At 42.2% G+C, this 14,087-nt stretch overlaps 1 protein-coding gene across 7 annotated transcripts in view; it reads right to left on the reverse strand.

Moving 5' to 3' along the window:
• Positions 1-14,087, reverse strand: part of RGS3 (regulator of G protein signaling 3) — a 128,195-nt gene that overhangs the window by 41,873 nt on the left and 72,235 nt on the right. The window lies entirely within an intron of this gene.

The following is a 14,087-nucleotide window of genomic DNA, read 5'->3' on the forward strand; positions in this document are numbered from 1 at the left end:
CACACTAGACTATTAATTAGCCCTATGGAGATGAGAACTATGTTGGTTGATGAACCACAAAGTAGAGGACATTTGCCTGACCAGCTTCTATCTGTGCTTCTTTGCCATCTGAGGAACCACCCGTCCTTCCCTCACTCTCAAACCAGGTGATTCACGTGGAACTGACCCATCTCCCACTCCAGGGATGGCCATGTGACCCAGGCCACAGCCAATCACTTTATCCCATCCTATTGTCTTCAGTGACTGGGATAGGCACATGATCCAGCTTGAACCAATAAGACTCAGACCCAGGATTATTGCTGAAATGATTGAGGGAGTCAAACTGTAAGGCCTTCACCCTGGTATTTCTGGCAACTGTCTGCCATCACTAAGGGAGTGAGTCAACACATAAGCAGGTAGAGCCAAGAGATAGAGCGGGTGAAGCCAGTTCTTGGTGATATTGCTCAAGGTCTTGAATCCAGCTATGCCTGAAGGCTACCCTCCTAAATCCAATAAATTCCATTTCTTGGCTGAAGCTAATTGGAGTTGGATTCTTGTCACTTGCAACTGGAAGATTCTTGACTAATGTGTGCTGAATCACCAGTGTTTAGCACAGTGTCTGACATACAATAGGTACTCTGGAATTATTTTTTCATTCATGCAGTCATTCAACAAACATTCAGCAGTGAGAAGGTGACAGGGTCTGCTTTATAGGAAGAATTATCTTGGCTGCTGTTTAGAGAGGTGACTAAAGGAACAGGAGTACGAACCAGGAGATCCACCAGGAGACCATGCAGTAGTACCAGGGACAGAGATGAGGCCTGAAGAGCATGGCTGAACAGAGGGGAAAAGGGGGAGGGGAAGATTCCCAATTCTGAATTCACTGGAGAACCTCTGATGATCTCTGCTCCTCTCTGGTCCTCAGTTTCTCAATCTCTTTCAGCTCCTTCATTCTAGCATCCCTATGTTTTCTCCTACTGCTTATAGAGTCCCTAGCTGTCAACACTCAAATTTTCACTGAAGGGTATTGAGGTCAGGGTCAGGGTCAAGTCTGGAGGTTGGTTCTGACAAGCAGGGAGTATAGCACAGTAGCTAAGAACACAGGTTCTGAAGCCAGATGCCTGAGTTTGGATCATGGACTATACCTCCTAGCTGTGAGACCTTGTACAGTCTATTTAACCTCTCTGTTCCTTTGTTTCTTCACCTATAAAATGGGAATAATAACAACAGTGTTAAGCAGATTGCATATTACAGCAGAAGGAAAGTACATTTGATAAATATTAGGTGGTATTATTATTATTATTTGTAGTAGGAAATCCAAAAAGAGGAAATTTTAAAACATAGAAAATAAATTATTCCAAAAATCAGTACAAAATTTCCCTGAACTAAGGGAAGACTTGGGTCTTCAGACCGGAAAGGCTTACCTAGTTAGTACCAGGCAAAATAACCAAAAGAGAGCAAACAACTAGAAATAATCTGGGGAAATTTCTAAATTCCAAAGATTAGAAAGAGAAATCCTGCTTGCTTCCATAAAGAAACTTTAGCAAATCAAGTGAGTACTGCACTTCTTACAACACCAAATGCTGGGACAATAGAGCCTTTCTCTCAGGTTTCTGGGGGAGAAGGACTATTAACCTAGAATTCACTACTCAGGCAAAAGATGACTCAAACATGAGGGCAAATATTTTCAGACTTACAAAGACTAAGAAAGTATGCCACCCACAGAGCCTTTCTGAAAAATTTACCCAAGAAAGCTCTCCAGACCAAAATGAATCAAAATCCAGAAGTCAAGAAAAAGATGCTGTGGGATACAAGAGCCTGGCAAGCAATGAAGCCAGAAACATTTATACACTTAACTACGGATGACATAATTGATAAGTTAAATGCAATTTTAAGTAAATGATTCTCAAAATGCAATAGAACTAATGTTTAAGAATAATAACAATCAGGGCTTCCCTGGTGGCGCAGTGGTTAAGAATCTGCCTGCCAATGCAGGGGACATGGGTTCAAGCCCTGCTCCAGGAAGATCCCACATGCCGCAGAGCAACTAGGCCCGTGAGCCACAACTACTGAGCCCGTGTGCCACAACCACTGAAGCCCGCGCTCCTAGAGCCCATGCTCCGCAACAAGAGAAGCCACCGCAATGAGAAGCCTGTGCACCACAATGAAGAGTAGCCCCCCTCTCCGCAACTAGAGAAAGCCCGTGCGCAGCAATGAAGGCCCAACGTAGCCGAAAATAAATAAATAAATATTTTTAAAAAAAAAAGAATAATAACAATCAGAAATAAAATTTCAGATGATTTCAGCAATACCTAGGAGTCATGGAGAAAAGCAAATAGAAGTATGGGCCAGCTGCCATGCTTATTATGGGTTGTAGGACATGAGGACACGCTATTATAGATCTGGTGTCATTCTTTTTTTTTTTTTAACATCTTTATGGAGTATAATCGCTTTACAATGGTGTGTTAGTTTCTGCTTTATAACAAAGTAAATCAGCTATACATAAACATATATCCCCATATCTCCTCCCTCTTGCATCTCCCTCCCACCCTCCCTATCCCACCCCTCTAGGTGGTCACAAAGCACCGAGCTGATCTCCCTGTGCTATGCGGCTGCTTCCCACTAGCTAGCTATTTTACATTTGGTAGTGTACATATGTCCATACCACTCTCTCACTTTGTCCCAGCTTACCCTTCCCCTCCCCGTGTCCTCAAGTCCATTCTCTAAGTCTGCGTCTTTATTCCTGTCCTGCCCGCTAGGTTCTTCAGAACCATTTTATTTTATTTTATTTTATTTAGATTCCATATATATGTGTTAGCATACAGTATTTGTTTTTCTCTTTCTGACTTACTTCACTCGTATGACAGACTCTAGGTCCATCCACCTCACTACAACTAACTCAAGTTCGTTTCTTTTTATGGCTGAGTAATATTCCATTGTATATATGTGCCACATCTTCTTTATCCATTCATCTGTCGATGGACACTTAGGTTGCTTCCATGTCCTGGCTATTGTAAATAGAGCTGCAATGACCACTGTGGTACATGACTCTTTTTGAATTATGGTTTTCTCAGGGTATATGCCCAGTAGTGGGATTGCTGGGTCGTATGGTAGTTCTATTTTTAGTTTTTTAAGGAACCTCCATACTGTTCTCCATAGTGGCTGTATCAATTTACATTCCCACCAACAGTGCAAGAGGGTTCCCTTTTCTCCACATCTTCTCCAGCATTTATTGTTTGTAGATTTTTTTTGGTGTCATTCTTGATATTGAAATACGTCGGTAAAAAAGATATGGGTAAAATCACCAGCAGACTAGAATTAGGGTGTGTAACTTCAGAGGAAATTTTGCAAAAGAATAATGAGAAGTTAGCCTTGGGATATTTAATACTACTAAAACATATTATGAAGCTACAGTGATTAAGTCTCAGTATGATGTAGAAATAGACGAATAAATGAGGGAAACAAGCGAATTCAAAAATCAACCCACCAATGTGTGGAAATTTGGTCTATGATAAATGAGTAAAGGAAGGATAACTCAAAAAAATAGGTTTGGAAAAACTGGTCAACCACTTGGGGAAAAAATTAGTAAGAGTTCCATCTGACACCAGGCACTAGATTAAGTGCAGATGAAGTAAAAATATGAATGTAAAACATAAAAGGTTAAAAGTACTGGAAAAATATACAGAAGAATATTCGTTATAATTTTGAAGAGGAAAAGGCCTCAGAAAGTATAGCTCCCTACCCTCAAAAAACAGACTTGACTACAAAAATATTTGATTATTAAAAAATGTTAACTTCTGAATGATAAAAGATACTATAAATAAAGTTAAAAGATAAATGATAAACTGGAAAAAATATTTGTAACCAAATAATAAGCAAACGGTTAATATTCTAATATTACAAATAAAACAAATGCCCCAGTAGAAAACTGGGCAAATGATATGAACTGATGAGCCGAAGAAGAAATATAAATGACTAATAAATGTAAAAAGAAGCCCAACCTCACTAATAATCAAATAATTATAAACTAAAATAAAATATAAATTTTCCCTTTTTATACAAACAAAGAATTAAGAGCAATGACATCCAATATTAGGTTGGGTGTAGGGAAATAGGCACTGTCATTCACTGTGATGTAAATTGTACATCTACTTAACCTCTCTGTTTCTTTGTTTTCTCATCTGTAGAATGGGGATAATAACAATAATGTTGGGCAGATTACATGTTTAAACAGAAGGAAAGCATTTGTAGAGCACTTTGGTAGTGTGTGTCACGCTCTATCCTACAGAAAAGTGCAGCAAGATGTAACATTCTCAGGATGTTTATTGCAGCAGTGCTCATAATGTCAAAACATTGGAAACAACCTGATTGCACATCAGTATGGGGGGCAGTTAAATAAATTATGGCCCACTGGCTACTAAAAAGAAGGAGGGATACAGCCACTATGGAGAACAGTATAGACGTTCCTCAAAAAACTAAAAATACAACTACCATATGACCCAGCAATCCCACTCCTGGTCATATACCCAGAGAAAAACATAATTCAAAAAGATACATGCACCCCAATGTTCATTGCAGCACTATTTACAATAGCCAGGACATGGAAGCAACCTAAATGTCCATCAACAGAGGAATGGAGGGCTTCCCTGGTGGCGCAGTGGTTGAGAATCTGCCTGCCAATGCAGGGGACACGGGTTCGAGCCCTGGTCTGGGAAGATCCCACGTGCCGCAGAGCAGCTAGGCCTGTGAGCCACAATTACTGAGCCTGCGCGTCTGGAGCCTGTGCTCCACAACAAGAGAGGCCGTGATGGTGAGAGGCCCGTGCACCGTGATGAAGAGTGGCCCCCACTTGCCGCAGCTAGAGAAAGCCCTCGCACAGAAACGAAGACCCAGCACAGCCATAAATAAATAAATAAAAATAAATAAATAATTTTTAAAAAAAAACAGAGGAATGGATAAAGAAGATGTGCTACATATATACAATGGAATATTACTCAGCCATAAAAAGGAACGAAATAGTGCCATTTGCAGAGATATGGATAGATCTAGAGACTGTCATACAGGGTGAAGTAAGTCAGAAAGAGAAAAACAAATATCATATATACTATTGCTTATATGTGGAACCTAGAAAAATGGTACAGATGAACTTATTTGCAAAGCAGAAATAGAGACACAGATGTAGAAAACAAACTTACGGATACCAAGGGGGTTGGGGGTGGGATGAACTGGGAGACTGGGATTGACATATATACACTACTATGTATAAAATAGATAACTAATGAGAACCTACTGCATAGCTCAGGGAACTCTACTCAGTGCTCTGTGGTGACCTAAATGGGAAGGAAATCTAAAAAAGATGGGATAGATGTATATGTATAACTGATTCACTTTGCTGTACAGCACAAACTAACACAACATTGTAAAGCAACTATACTCCAATAAAAATTAATTTTAAAAAATTTTTAAATAAAAATAAAAGGAAAGAGGGAGAACTTTAAGACTGATGTGAAAGGTTTATATGATATACTAAGTTTATGTGTATGGAAAAAATATTTGGAGGAACACACCAAACTTACAGTAGTGGCTATCAATGGGGAAAGGGCTTGGAGAATGGGAGATTTTCTTTATTTTATCCAGCTCAGCAATGTTTAGGATATATTTGTACAAGTTTTGTACAAGTATATCAAGGAATATATGTAATGCAAATAAATAAATATTCCCATTTGTAATATAAATAAAATTTTTCAATTTCCTCAAATAAGTTTAACAACAAATGTACAAGACCAGTATAGAAATTTTTTTTTCAAAACTTTACTTCGGAAATCTTAAAAGAAGATTTGCATAAATGAAGAGACATAATCCTATTCCTGGATGGGAAGACAGTGTTGTATAGACTTCAAAACTCCCCTTTTTGATGTATATTTTTAAATGTAATTACAATGCAAATCTCAATGAGATTTGGGGGGGAGAGGCAGGGAGGAGGTGGGGACTGAATAAAATTATATTGAATTGCATTTAAAGGAACAAATATTCATTAATCATTAGAGAAATGCAAATCAAAACTACAGTGAGATGGGCTTCCCTGGTGGCGCAGCAGTTGAGAGTCTGCCTGCCAATGCAGGGGACACGGGTTCGAGCCCTGGTCTGGGAGGATCCCACATGCCGCGGAGCGGCTAGGCCCGTGAGCCACGGCTATTGAGACTGCGCGTCTGGAGCCTGTGCTTCGCAACAAGAGAGGCCGCGATAGTGAGAGGCCCGCGCACCGCGATGAAGAGTGGCCCCCACTTGCCGCAACTAGAGAAAGCCCTCGCACAGAAACGAAGACCCAACACAGCCATAAATAAATAAATAAATAAATAAAATTTAAAAAAAAAAAGAAATAGTTACTTTAAAAAAAAAAAACTACAATGAGATATCATCTCACACCAGTCAGAATGGCCATCATCAAAACATCTACAAACAATAAATGCTGGAGAGGGTGTGGAGAAAAGGGAACCCTCTTGCAATGCTGGTGGGAATGTAAATTGATACAGCCACTATGGAGAACAGTATGGAGGGTCCTTAAAAAACTAAAAATAGAACCACCATACGACCCAGCAATCCCACTACTGGGCATATACCCAGAGAAAACCATAATTCAAAAAGAGTCATGTACCAAAATGTTCATTGCAGCTCTATTTACAATAGCCAGGACATGGAAGCAACCTAAGTGTCCATCGACAGATGAATGGATAGAGAAGATGTGGCACGTATATACAATGGAATATTACTCAGCCATAAAAAGGAATGAAACTGGGTTATTTGTAGTGAGGTGGATGGACCTAGAGACTGTCATACAGAGTGAAGTGAGTCAGAAAGAGAAAAACAAATACCGTATGCTAACACATATATATGGAATCTAAAAAAAGAAAAAAAAGAAAAAAAAATTGGTCAGAAGAACCTAGGGGCAAGACGGGAATAAAGATGCAGACCTACTAGAGAATGGACTTGAGGATACAGGGAGGGGGAAGGGTAAGCTGGAACGAAGTGAGAGAGTGGCATGGACATATATACACTACCAGATGTAAAATAGATAGCTAGTGGGAAGCAGCCGCATAGCACAGGGAGATCAGCTCGGTGCTTTGTGACCACCTAGAGGGATGGGATAGGGAGGGTGGGAGGGAGGGAGATGCAAGAGGGAAGAGATATGGGGACATATGTAGATGTATAGCTGATTCACTTTGTTATAAAGCAGAAACTAACACACCATCGTAAAGCAATTATACTCCAATAAAGATGTTAAAAAAAATAAAAGAACAAATATGTGAGAACAGGATTATTTTTTAAAAAGAGTAATGAGAGGATACTTATCCTAACATAATGTAAAAGCACTGGAGCAAATAACTGTTTGGAAAGAATGAAAAGCATTTTTGCTCATACCATATACCAAAGTAAATTCCAGATAGACTAAATGTTAAAAGTTGAAAAATAAAACCATAAAGTTCAAGGTGTGGGGGGAAGTGAATATTGTATAACCCTGGGGCGGATACCACAACACTAAAGGCAAAAAAATATTTTTTTTAATTTATAAATATGATATTAGTCATCAGAAAAACACAATTCAAAACCACAATGAGATGCTATTTCACACCCACTAGGATGGCTATGATTTTAAAAAAACAGGAAAATAACAAGTGTTAGAGAGAATGTGGAGAAATTGGAATACTTGTACGCTGATGGTGGGAAGGTAAAATCATGAAGCTACTTTGGAAAAGAGTCTAGCAGTTCCTCAGAAAGTTAAAAAGAGTTACCATTTGATCCAAGAATTCTACTCCTAGGTATATACTCAAAAGAAATGAAAACATACGTCCACACAAAAACTTGTACACAAACATTTATGGCAGCATTATTCATAATAGCCCAAAGGTGGAAACAACCCAAAGATTCATCAACAGATGACTGAATAAATAAAATGTGGTATAGCCATACAATGGAATATTATTCCACCATAAGAGGAATAAGGTCCTGATACACGCTACAACATGGATAAACCTTGAAAACCTCATGCTAAATGAAGGGAGCCAGTCACAAAAGACTTAATATTACATGATTCCATTTATAGGAAATGTCCAGAACAAATCTATAGAGACAGAAAGTGGATTAGTGGTTGTGTAGGGCTGGAGGAGATGGGGGAATGGGTGGGTGATAGCTAAAGGGTATGGTTTCTTTTGGAAATAATGAAAATGTTCTAAAATTGACTGTGGTGATGTTTGCGCAAGTCTGTGAATATACTAAAAAACCACTGAGTTGTACACTTTAAAAGGATAAATTGTATGATATGTGAATAATACTTCAATAAAGCTGCCACCAAAGCAATTTACAGATATGACTACCTATAAATCAGAAACACCTATAGTTTAAAAAAATAAAAAATAAAAGGTTAATATACAAATATCCTTATTTTATAAAGAGCTCTCATGAATTAATAAAACTATAAGCAGCCCAACAGAAAAATGGGCAAAAGATCTGAACAAGCTACTCACAAAAGAGGTAATGTAAATAACTAAAAGGCATATAAACATCCAACATCTCTAGTACTCAAAGAAATGAACCTACTAAAAAATGTAACAATGCACAGTGTTGGTGAGTGTGTGGGGAAATGGTCTCTTACCCAGACTGTCTCAATTTCCTTGGGACTGAGGGGTTTCCCAGGAACAAGAATTTCCATGTTAAAAAGGGAGAGTCTGGGGCAAAGCAGGACGAATTGGTCAATCTTAACTGGGATTATAAATTGGTACAATCATTCTGGAGAGTAATTTGGCAATAGGTATCAAGAGCCTTTTTTACAAATATATACCCTTTCATCTGGAAATTCTAGTACCAGGAATTTATTCTAACAAAACGTTCATTTATCAACAAGTATTTGTGGTGGGTCAAAGATGTACACTGGATGCTGGGGATATAGCTATAAAGGTTTTTATCTCAGGTTTTTGTAACAATGAAATATTGGCAACAACCTAAATGTTGACCTACTGGAGATTTTTTTAAATAAAACCTGTTTCATCTACACAATGAAATACTCTATAGGCACTAAAAATGATGTTGTAGAAGCACATTTATTGACATGGAAACGTGGATACACTACATTGTTAAATGGAAAAAAGCAACTTAGAAAACTGTGTGCATGGGCAACCCCAATTTGCAATTTGTTTATACACACAAACGTATATGTGTGTATAAACAAATGCCTGACAGGATACACCCCAAAATGTTAACAGTGGTTATTTCTGGGTGTTGGGATTAAGGGTGAACTTCATTTCCTTCTCCTGTTTCAACTGTACTAAATGTTTTCTTCATAATAAACATGAATTACTTTTGTAACAATACAACAAAAGTCAACTGCATTCAAAAAAAAAAAAAAAACCCACACCTGCCATGCCCTCATGGGTGGAGGGCCAAGGAAGGGGGCTGCAGAGTCAAGCACATGTTCGCACTTGATCTGGCAATAACAGCTGCCACTAAGCACGGTCGTTCCTTGGTATCCTGTGGGGTGGGAGGTGGGTGGTTCCAGGACCCCCAGCAGATACCAAAATCCAGGGATGCTCAAGTCACTTATATAAAATGGCATAGTATTTGCATAGAACCTACACACATCCCTCCCATATACTTTAAATCATCTCTAGATTACCTATAATACTAATACAATGTAAATGCCATGTAAATAGTTGTATGACGGAAATACTATGTAAATAGTCGCCAGCTCAGCAAATTCAAGTTTTGCTTTTTGGAACTGTCTGGAATGTTGCTTTTTTTTTTTTCTATCTGCGGTTGGTTAAATCTGTGGAAGCAGAACCCGCAGATGCGGAGGGCTGTCTGTACCTACTACATGCCAGGCACTTTGCACAGACCATTCCCCTTACTCCTCAGGAGAACCCTGTGAGAGAGATGTCCTTGTCTCATTTGACAGAGGCTAGGTGACGTGCCAGTAATCCCACAGCCAGTGAGAAGCAGAGCTGGGATTTGAACCCTGGCCTGCCTACCTCTGAATCAGGCACCTGCCTCTACCTTAGCTGTCCCTGCTTGTTCCTGGGGATGGGCAGAGAAAGGTCCCAAGCCACTAGGCCCTCTGTCCTGCAGGCTGGTTCTATGCGGGCCCTTGTCCTCCCTCCCTGCAGACAGTCTAGGGGGCGACAGAAGGACAAATCAGCAAGGGTGGGGACAACGGCAAGGGGAAGGCGTGGCGCTGGCAGGCCAGTTGGCTGAGGTCAGGGCTCAGGGCAGACTAGCCAGGGACTCCTCGCCTGCTGGGCGACATTCAGGAAGCCTAACCACATCCGGCCCCAGGAGTTCCCAGGCCCTGTGCGCTCCCAGTGGCAGGAAGAGAAAACCTCGCCGGGCCTGCTGTCGCCCTGCTAAAAGCAGGAGGAAAACAGCCTACCATCTGGGACCTTCCCCCTGGGCTGGGGATGGCTGGCCAGTCCTTTCCCCACTCCGGGCCTCCAGGGTCTCCTCTTCTGTGTGAGGAGGGGCCGTGAGAGCTGGTGGCTCCAGGACCCTCCCAGATCTAAATTCTCTGAATCGATGGCGCTTCCTCACAGAGGGCCCGGCAGGAAGAGGAAGGGGGTGAGGCGTCCCACCCAGCTCCCGAAGGAGCCCCTTCCTCTTCCCCTCAGCTCCAATCCCACTACTATTTTTAGAACTGGGAGCGTCTCCGCCAGCCCTGCCCTGCTCAGAGCTCCAGGTAAAACACAGCAGCCCCATTCATTCCGCTCCAGCAAGAACGCGCTGGGAATTTATAGACAAGCCAGCTGACTAGACAACCTCTCCCCACAACATTAGCAGGGCTATTTCTCACTATTTCCATTACAGCCCAAAGTGGTGACTTACTTTTCCTAATGACAACACAGCCGAGTGAGATGACAAGTGTCTCTAGGACAGTCTGTGCCCCCCCCCGTCCCCAACCTGGCAGACTCTTCAAAGGCCCCTGAAGGGGAGCGCTGAGCGGTGGGTCCTAGTTCCAGCTCTAGCACCAACTACGGGCCCCTGGCCAAGTTCTTGCCCCTCTCTTGGTCTTGGTTTCTACACATCAGCTTGTTAATCGATTGATCCTGGTGGGGGAGGGAGGAGGCTTTTCAGTTCCACACTCAAAGATTCTGTGGTTCTATCAAAATTCTAGTCACTCATGAAATAAATATTATATTCTCTGCTTTGTGGTGTGTGCTGAGCTGTATTCGCAAATCATCTGAGAGTTGATGACGGGTCTCAGAATGCATTTTCCCATTGAAAATTGTGTTATAAATGGTGGTGAGCTTCCTAGGCTAGCCTACTTAACACTTAATTTTCTCCCACGAGGAGAAATAGCAGAAACCTATATTGTGATAGAATTTAACCAAAATGGAAAACGACTAACATTTAAAAGACACTGTTTTAGAAATTTACCCTGAGTAGTGTTTGAGCAAAAGAAGATATACATTAAAGGCAATGAAAAAGTCAGTGGCAACTTCTGGGGAAGAGTCTGAAGGAGACTTCTGACCACACTAGAAACTAAAGGCACTGCACACAGATTCTCACTACTTCCACTGAAAGTTAGCTTTATGCCATAGACCAGGAGTCCGATTAAAGAACATATGTGTATACCTATATATGTGAAGTTAAAACAAGAGTCCAGTGAGCAGGAAAAAAGAAGGACCAGGGGAAGATTCCAGGTTTGAAAGCTCCTTGCCACTTTCCCTGGGGCGAGCCTGAAGGAGGCACATTTGGGTGGCAGGAAGCAGGGTTGTGCTTACAATCTGAGTGCCTGTGATGAGGACCCCTTCCTGTATAAGGTCCATAAGTATACTTATTTGTCTCAAGTACATGATGAATATTAACCACGTACAACATTTGTATATATTCACACACATACACTCTTGTTCCAATGTGAAGACCAAAATGTCTGATTTCTTTTTTCTTTTAACCTGTTATTAGAGTCCTGAGGCTTTGAAGATGACTCCTGGAGATCACCTAAATTCAACTCCCTCATTTTTCTTGGTAAAGAAACAAATGATCAGAGAGGTGAAGTAATTTGCCCAAAGTCACACAGTGAGTTACAAGCAAAATCAGGATTTGAACCAAGATCTTCAGAAACCTACTCTGGTTTTCTCTGAAGGCAAGGAGCTCAGTGAGAAGGGAGCTCCACAAACCCAGGGAAGAGAACCATAGGAGCAGTTCTGGGTCTCAGAAGGGTCTCCTTCCCTCTGAGGATGCCCAGAAGTCAGCATGGATATGGTGGCATCTATAACCCTGAAGTGAGTCTGACCAGATTAGATTGCTTAAGACCAAGTGGGGATCCAGGCTCTGGTCTTACAAAGCCGAGGTGCAATGGAAAAAGCTCTGAGCCAAGAAGGTCAGGAGACCTGCGTTCTAGTCCTGGCTCTGCCACTACCTTGTCCCATGAACCTGGCCGGTCACTTCCCCTTTTTGAGCCTCAGTTTCCTCGTCTAGATTCCAGAATGTGAGAGGCTTGAACTGCATGGCCCAATCCAATTCTACAACATCTACTGAGCACCTACCAAGGACCAGGCAGTAACAGAATCAGAAATAAATAAACTTTGACCTCCACTGGCTCCCAAGGAGCTCACGGTCTTGCAGGTGAGACATATCTGCCTAACGCACTGTGCTAAAAATGAACAAAATACTGCGGAACACAGAGGGGGAAGCAGTGACTTCTGATGCACGCCTGAGCAAGGTGTCTCGGGGCAGGCTTGAAGGCTGAGGACTGTATGTGTCAGGAGCAGCAGAGGAGGGCAGGCAACATGAGGCAGAAGAAACAGCCTAAACACGAACATGCGTGGGGAATTCAGAGAAGGAAAATAATCCAGTACGGCCGAGCGGTGGGCACAAGGCAGGAGGGCAGAGGGAGAGCCTTAAGAAGCAGGCTGGGACCATGGCTTCCCACAATGGTCTTGAAGCGGGAAGTGTGACTGCTCAGCTTCCCCACCCCTCCCAGCTTGGATGGTCCGTGACTGCTGGAAAGTAGGAGAGAAGAGCAATCCAAAGCCAGTGCTCTGGAGCTGGGCATCCAGGTTCCAATCCAAGCCACCCACTGGCTGTGTGACCTTGGGCAAGTTTCTTCTCAAAGACTCAGCGTCCTTACCTATATCAATTGGGTATAATGAGAGTAAATGTGTAAGGACCACAAAGAACCTCACGAGGCTGTAGTGAGGATTAAAGAGACAATGTAGGTGAAGAGCCTGGCATTGCTCCAGGTTCATGGTCTAAGCGCTCACTTATAAATTACCTACAGTTATTATTCTACTCTTAAACCAAGGATCTGGGAACAGTTTGGAGGACAGTGGCCCTATTCAGAGAAAGGCTTGAAGAAAGATGAGGTCAAGACAAGATAGAGGGTAAGGTTGTGCTGTCTTCCTTAAGAACAAAAGAAGATAGCAAGATGACTAAGGCGGGAAGAAGGCGGTCTCTCCGCAGCCAGATGGGCAGCAAGGAGGGGAGGGCGGAGAGCTGGAGAGACTGGAAAACAGGTTTTTGGCGGAGGTGGGTGGGTTGCGGGGGGTGGTGGCGGCGGGTGGAGAATATCTGAAATCTAGTCCATTTGACACCCAGTTACTTAGGGTTGAGATTCCAAGTCAGTCAACTGGCAAAATCTGGGCCCAAAACCTGGAGTAGGCTCTCTCCTCACCCTCAACAGGGCAGAGGTCAAAGGCCTCCTTCCTGTACTCATGCTCAGTGCATCTGGGCCTGAACCTGAGCCATCTCCTTCTGCCTTCAGCCGCTGTTCATTGCGGCCAGGTACCCCAAGACTGTGCTGCTGGTCCTCTTGAATGCCAGACTCAAAAGGGGGATGGGGTGACCCCACCACCCCAGTGCTGCTGAGAGCCTGTCTTCAGGACTTCCACCTCGTCTTTCACATCAGACCTCTTAAATCTTGTGTGAAGCTATTCATCTTTTCAGCCTGGGCCACCCCTAGGCCATATGAACTCGAAGTTTATTCTCCACTGTGTAGAGAATCAGGCATCTCATTTTTATTAGTCCTAAAGCATCCCCTCTAGAGCTTAAAGGGCCACGATTTCTGCATGCAGGATATCTTCCTCCTGGCTCTTCCTGGAGGAGATGATTGATTTAATTCCACT

The sequence above is a fragment of the Eubalaena glacialis genome, chromosome 9 (genome assembly GCF_028564815.1).
Source record: "Eubalaena glacialis isolate mEubGla1 chromosome 9, mEubGla1.1.hap2.+ XY, whole genome shotgun sequence".
Classification (NCBI taxonomy): domain Eukaryota; kingdom Metazoa; phylum Chordata; class Mammalia; order Artiodactyla; family Balaenidae; genus Eubalaena; species Eubalaena glacialis.